We start from the raw sequence: 7,021 nt of genomic DNA, 5'->3' as shown, positions 1-7,021 counted from the left end.
ACATTTTTCCAATGAGAAATAAGCTTGTTTAATCCTATAGGGAAAAAATCATGTTTTAGGATTTGAACCCTGGAAAGCATTTTCTGCATCCTGCTGGGTGTGGAAGTGTTTTCCCTACATAAAGTTGTGGAGATGCTTGAAGAAGTGGTGGTTGGCTGGTGAGAGGCCATGTGAATATGAAATATGAAGCAAAACTTTGTAGCCCAATTTGTTCAACTTTTGAAATATTGGTTGTATGAAGTGTGGTCTGGCATTGTTGTGGAAAAGAATTGGGCCCATTCTGTTCACCAATGCCAGCTATAAGCGCTGCATTTTTTGGTGCATCTCATCAATTTGCTGAGCGTACTTCTTAGATGTAATGGTTTTGCTGGGATTCAGAAAACTATAGTGGAAAGATGGACAGCAGACCACCAGTGACCATGATCTTTTTTTGGTTCAAGTTTAGGTTTAGTAAGTGCTTTGGAGCTTCTTCTCAGTCCAGCCACTGAGCTGCTTGTTGCCTATTATATAAGATCCACTTTTTGTCACACATCACAAGTGAAACGTCATCATGTAACACAATCAAATTGAGAAATGGTTCATTGTTGCATAGAATAAACAGAATACATTTGAATCAGTTCTAATGAGGTGGATGAAACTGGAGCCTATTATACAGAGTGAAGTAAGCCAGAAAAAAAAAAAAAAAAAAACCAATACAGTATACTAATGAATATATATGGAATTTAGAAAGATGGTAACAATAACCCTGTATACGAGACAGCAAAAGAGACACTTATGTATAGAACAGTCTTATGGACTCTGTGGGAGAGGGAGAGGGTGGGAAGATTTGGGAGAATGACATTGAAACATGTATAATATCATGTATGAAACGAGTTGCCAGTCTAGGTTCGATGCACGATACTGGATGCTTGGGGCTGGTGCACTGGGACGACTCAGAGGGATGGTATGGGGAGGGAGGAGGGAGGAGGGAGTAGGGTTCGGGATGGAGAACACATGTATACCTGTGGCGGATTCATTTCAATATTTGGCAAAACCAATACAATATTGTAAAGTTTAAAAATAAAATAAAATTAAAAAAAAAAAGGAAACGACACTTCAAAATAATGATTTTTTTGATTTGCAATCAGCTCATGAGGCACAAATTTATTGAACTTTTTCACCTTTCTAATTTGTTTCAAATGCCAAATTATTGTAGGATGGTTGATGCTGAATTCTTTGGCAACTTCTCCTGCAGCTGTAAGAGGATCAACTTCAAAGATGGCACTCAATTGTTTATTGTTAACTTTCGATGGCAGGCCACTACCCTCCTCATCTTCAGATTCTTATCTCCTTTGCAAAAGGTCTTGAAGAACCAGTGCACTGTACATTCACTAGCAGCTCCTGGGCCAAATGCTTTGCTGATGGTGCAAGTTGTCTCCACTGCTTTGTGACCCATCTTGAATGTAAATTTAAAAATCGCTCAAATTTGCTTTTGGTCTAACATCATTTCTATAGTCTAAAATAAATATAAAATAATCAGCAACTAGTGAGTGATTAGCAAAAACACACACACACACACACACACACAAGGAAAACCATCAGAAATGAGCATTAAAGATATATAATATAGCCACATTTATTTCAGAATATGTTCCAATATCAAACAGCAAAATTCAACAATGCAAAACTGCAATTATTTTTGCACAAACCTATATAATAAATATAATAAAAAGCAAGCATTGAGAGATGACATATTTCCGCCACAACTTTGTCTAGGCAATTGATTAATGTGTGGATTTATTTATGAGCTAAGAAAGCAACAACATTCTTCCCTAGAAAACTCTATGGACAGAGAAGCCTGGGTGTGTTCAACCATGGGGTCACAAAGAGTCAGACATGACTGAGTGACTGAGCGCCACCCGCATACACACACACACACACAAAGCAAATCCTGTTGCTGTGTTTTGTGTGGATTACTAGACCAGAGAAAATTCAGTAAAGATACAGTAAATCTGTTTGACACAGTTAACAAAACCGACAAATGAAATTTATGGAAAGTCAATTGCATCTGAGTAAAACTAATTATGCATTATTTCATGCTGGCATAAAACGTTTACCAAAATTGATTGGTAAATAATGATTAATTGACTATAAAATGAGACAAGTTACTTTTAAGGACTGTATCTATTTGTTTATATTCTCTAAGAAGAGCAGAAATAAATTACATATATTTAGAAATCAAGTAACAGAATTTTAAATAACCTTGACAGGAAGAAATAAATTACAGAGAAACATAAAATATCTTCACCTGAAGTATAATAAAATACAGTAAGTCAAAATTTGTGCAATGAATTCTGGCAGTGCTTTAGGGATATTCTGGTCTCATATGCTGTATTAGAAAGAAAAAAAAATCTGAAGATAAATGATTCAAGAATCCATATTATAAAGCCTGAAAAAAAAAATTGGTACAATTTAAATCTATGAAAACTAAGAGAGTTAAGAAAGATATCAATGAAACGAGACAAAATAAAATATAAAAATAAATTTAACAGAAAAAAAAAACACTAAGTCATAATTCGTTATTTTAGAAAGGCTAAAAAATTGTACCTAAACAGACTAATCCAGGGGAAAGGAGAATAAAAAAAGTTCTCTAGATCTCTCTAGGTACTAGAGATAATGAAAATATATGATAAAATTAGAAACACTTTTATGCCAATAAATGTAAAAACAGATGGAGTAGAAAATTAATGATTGCAAACATCCTCTAACTTAAAGATATAAAAGACTTGAATATTCTCAATTATTAAAAAATTAAATCAATATTTCAATAACTTCTTTCTTTGAACAATTTAGTTTAAAACTACAAGTATCATGGGGAAAAATAATTAAAATTAAATCAGAAAAAGTATATAACAAAGTATCCTGTATTTATTCCAACAATTTATCTCCTAATTAAAAACCTTCTGTGAAATTAAATACTGGCTTAAATAGCTTCATTGGTAATTTTTCTCCATTATGTGAAGAAAAAATAAATAAAACCAATATTTTAAGAAACACCTTGCAACAATTTTGTGAAGCTGAAATCACCTACTGAAATCAGGCAAATATATTTTAATATACAAATAAAAAAACTAAATTAAAATTTGAAAGTTAATATCCTTAATAACTGTAAGATTTCTGAATAAAGCATTAACAAAAGTGAAGTAAAGAGAAACACTGTGTTTTTACAGGGGAAATATCCTTAATGTAAAAGATTTTACAGAATGCTACAAGAAGTGGAAAACATAATTATTGAAAGTAAGCCAGTGGTATACATTAGAATAACTCGAAAGTGGGTACTCTTCATGTGAAAACTCTGATTGCAGTGGAGGTAGACACATTTATCAATAAGGAAAAAATCACTTAAATAGTTTTTATTTAAAAAATAACTGCTGACTTCTAATTTTCAAAAAATCAATTTCTACGCAAGATAATATAACACAATATATATAATATAAGACAATAATAATATAACACAATGTGACCCAGGATAATATTTTTATGATCTTCAAATTGTGTAATGTCTTAAATAAGGCAGAAAATATAAAGCAATCTATGAATTGAAAATAAATGCATTCATGTCCTGGCTATTATAAACAGTGCTGCGATGAACATTGGGGTACACGTTTGGGAGAGTGACATTGAAACATGTAGAATATCATGTAAGAAACGAGTTGCCAGTCCAGGTTCGATGTGCTATACTGGATGCTTGGGGCTGGTGCACTGGGACGACCCAGAGGGATGGTGTGGGGAGGGAGGAGGGAGGAGGGTTCAGGATGGGGAACACATGTATGCCTGTGGCGGATTCATTTTGATATTTGGCAAAACTAATACAATTATGTAAAGTTTAAAAATAAAATAAAATTTTAAAAAATCAAAAAAAAAAAAGAAAAGAAATGCAAATTTGTAAAAAAAAATAAAATAAAATAAATACAAACAATGCCAAAGAAAAATAGATGCAGAATATAAGTAAGTATTTTACCAAGTAAACACAGCGTGTAGCCAACATATCCAATACTAAATTCTCAGTCATTGGAAACTTAGATGATACAAATTAAACCTCTAAAAAGAATTAAATTCTATTTTTCACATAGGTTTAGCAAAAATTGAAGTCTGATAATAATGAATTTAGAGAATATCAGAATCAACCAGAACTCAGGCATTCATCAAAATAAAAATTTCACAAGTATGTTGGAAAACAGTTTGGAATAGTCTTCTAAATTTAAATATGCATGTGTGGTTTCAACTTTTTTTCATCCATGTCTTACAGTTTTTAGAATACAAGTTTTGTGTTTTTACCTCTTTGGTTCAATTTATTCCTAGGTATTTCATTCTTTCTGATGCAATGGTAAATGGGATTGTTTTCCTAATTTCTTTATATATTTTTTTAAAATTTATTTTAATTGGAGGCTAATTACTTTACAATATTGTATTGGTTTTGCCATACATCAACATGAATCCGCCACAGGTGTACTGTACAGCAAAGTGAATCAGCTTTATATACATATACATATATATACCCTCATTTTTGGATTTCTTTCCCCCAGGGGGGGAAATGGTGGGGTGGGATGAATTGGGAGATTGGAATTGACACATATACACTATTGATACTATGTATAAAATAGGGCTTCCCTGATGACTTAGTGGTAAAGAATTTGACTGCAATGCAAAAGACACAGGAGATGTGTATTTAATCCCTGGGTGGGGAAGATACCCTGGAGAAGGAAATAACAACCCACCCCAGTATTCTTGCCTGGGAAATTCCTTGGGCAGAGGAGTCTAGCTGGTTACAGTCCATAGTGTTGCAAAAGAGTAGGTCATGACTTAGCAACTAAACAACAGCAACTGGTGAGATCACTTTCTACTTTCAGACCAAGATCAGATCAGATCAGATCAGTCGCTCAGTTGTGTCCGACTTTTTAAGACCCTCTGAATCCCAGCACGCCAGGCCTCCCTGTCCATCACCAACTCCCGCAGTTCACTCAGACTCAAATCCATCGAGTCAGTGATGCCATCCAGCCATCTCATCCTCTGTCGTCCCCTTCTCCTCCAGCCCTCAATCCCTCCCAGCACCAGGGTCTTTTCCAATGAATCAACTCTTTGCATGAGGTGGCCAAAGTACTGGAGTTTCAGCTTTAGTATCATTCCTTCCAAAGAAATCCCAGGGCTGATCTCCTTCAGAATGGACTGGTTGGATCTCCTTGCAGTCCAAGGGACTCTCAAGAGTCTTCTCCAACAACACAGTTCAAAAGCATCAATTCTTCAGCGCTCAGCCTTCTTCACAGTCCAACTCTCACATCCATACATGACCACAGGAAAAACCATAGCCTTGACTAGACGAAACTGTTGGCAAAGTAATGTCTCTGCTTTTGAATATGCTATCTAGGTTGGTCATAACTTTCCTTCCAAGGAGTAAGTGTCTTTTAATTTCATGGCTGCAGTCACCATCTGTAGCGACTTTGGAGCCCAGAAAAAAAGTCTGACACTGTTTCCACTGTTACCCATCCATTTCCCATGAAGTGGTGGGACCGGATGCCATGATCTTCATTTTCTGAATGTTGAGCTTTAAGGCAACTTTTTCACTTTCCACTTTCACTTTCATCAAGAGGCTTTTGAGTTCCTCTTCACTTTCTGCCATAAGGGTGGTGTCATCTGCATATCTGAGGTTATTGATATTTCTCCTGGCAATCTTGATTCCAGCTTGTGTTTCTTCCAGTCCAGCGTTTCTCATGATGTACTCTGCAGATAAGTTTAATAAGCAGGGTGACAATATACAGCCTTGACGTACTCCTTTTCCTATTTGGAACCAGTCTGTTGTTCCATGTCCTGTTCTAACTGTTGCTTCCTGACCTGCATACAAATTTCTCAAGAGGCAGATCAGGTGGTCTGGTATTCCCATCTGCTTAAGAATTTTCCACAGTTTATTGTGATCCACACAGTCAAAGGCTTTGGCATAGTCAATAAAGCAGAAATAGATGTTTTTTCTGGAACTCTCTTGTTTTTTCTATGATCCAGCGGATGCTGGCAAATTGATCTCTGGTTCCGCTGCCTTTTCTAAAACAAGCTTGAACATCAGGAAGTTCACGGTTCACATATTGCTGAAGCCTGGCTTGGAGAATTTTGAGCATTACTTTACTAGCGTGTGAGATGAGTGCAATTGTGCGGTAGTTTGAGCATTCTTTGGCATTGCCTTTCTTTGGGATTGGAATGAGAACTGACCTTTTCCACTCCTGTGGCCACTGCTGAGTTTTCCAAATTTGCTGGCATATTGAATGCAGCACTTTCACAGCATCATCTTTCAGGATTTGGAATAGCTCCACTGGAATTCCATAACCTCCACTAGCTTTGTTCATAGTGATGCTTTCTAAGGCCCACTTGACTTCACATTCCAGGATGTCTGGCTCTAGGTCAGTGATTACACCATCATGATTATCTGGATCATGAATATCTTTTTTGTACAGTTCTTCTGTGTATTCTTGCCATCTCTTCTTAATATCTTCTGCTTCTGTTAGGTCCATACCATTTCTGTCCTTTAGCAAGTTCATCTTTGCATTTAATGTTCCTTTGGTATCTCTGATTTTCTTGAAAAGATCCCTAGTCTTTCCCATCCTGTTGTTTTCCTCTATTTCTTTGCATTGATCACTGAGGAAGGCTTTCTTATCTCTTCTTGCTATTCTTTGGAACTCTGCATTCAGATGTTTATATCTTTCCTTTTCTCCTTTGCTTTTCACTTCTCTTCTTTTCACAGATATCTATAAGGCCTCCCCAGATGGCCACTTTGCTTTTTTGCATTTCTTTTCCATGGGAACGGTCTTGATCCCTGCCTCCTGTACAATGTCACGAAACTCATTCCATAGTTCATCAGGCACTCTATCTATCAGATCTAGGCCCTTAAATCTATTTCTCACTTCCACTGTATAATCATAAGGGATTTGATTTAGGTCATACCTGAATGGTCTAGTGGTTTTCCCTACTTTCTTCAATTTCAGTCTGAATTTGGCAA

Source organism: Bos taurus, chromosome 1 (assembly GCF_002263795.3).
Source record: "Bos taurus isolate L1 Dominette 01449 registration number 42190680 breed Hereford chromosome 1, ARS-UCD2.0, whole genome shotgun sequence".
In the NCBI taxonomy this organism is placed as follows: domain Eukaryota; kingdom Metazoa; phylum Chordata; class Mammalia; order Artiodactyla; family Bovidae; genus Bos; species Bos taurus.
Note: the sequence above shows the minus strand (reverse complement) of the source record.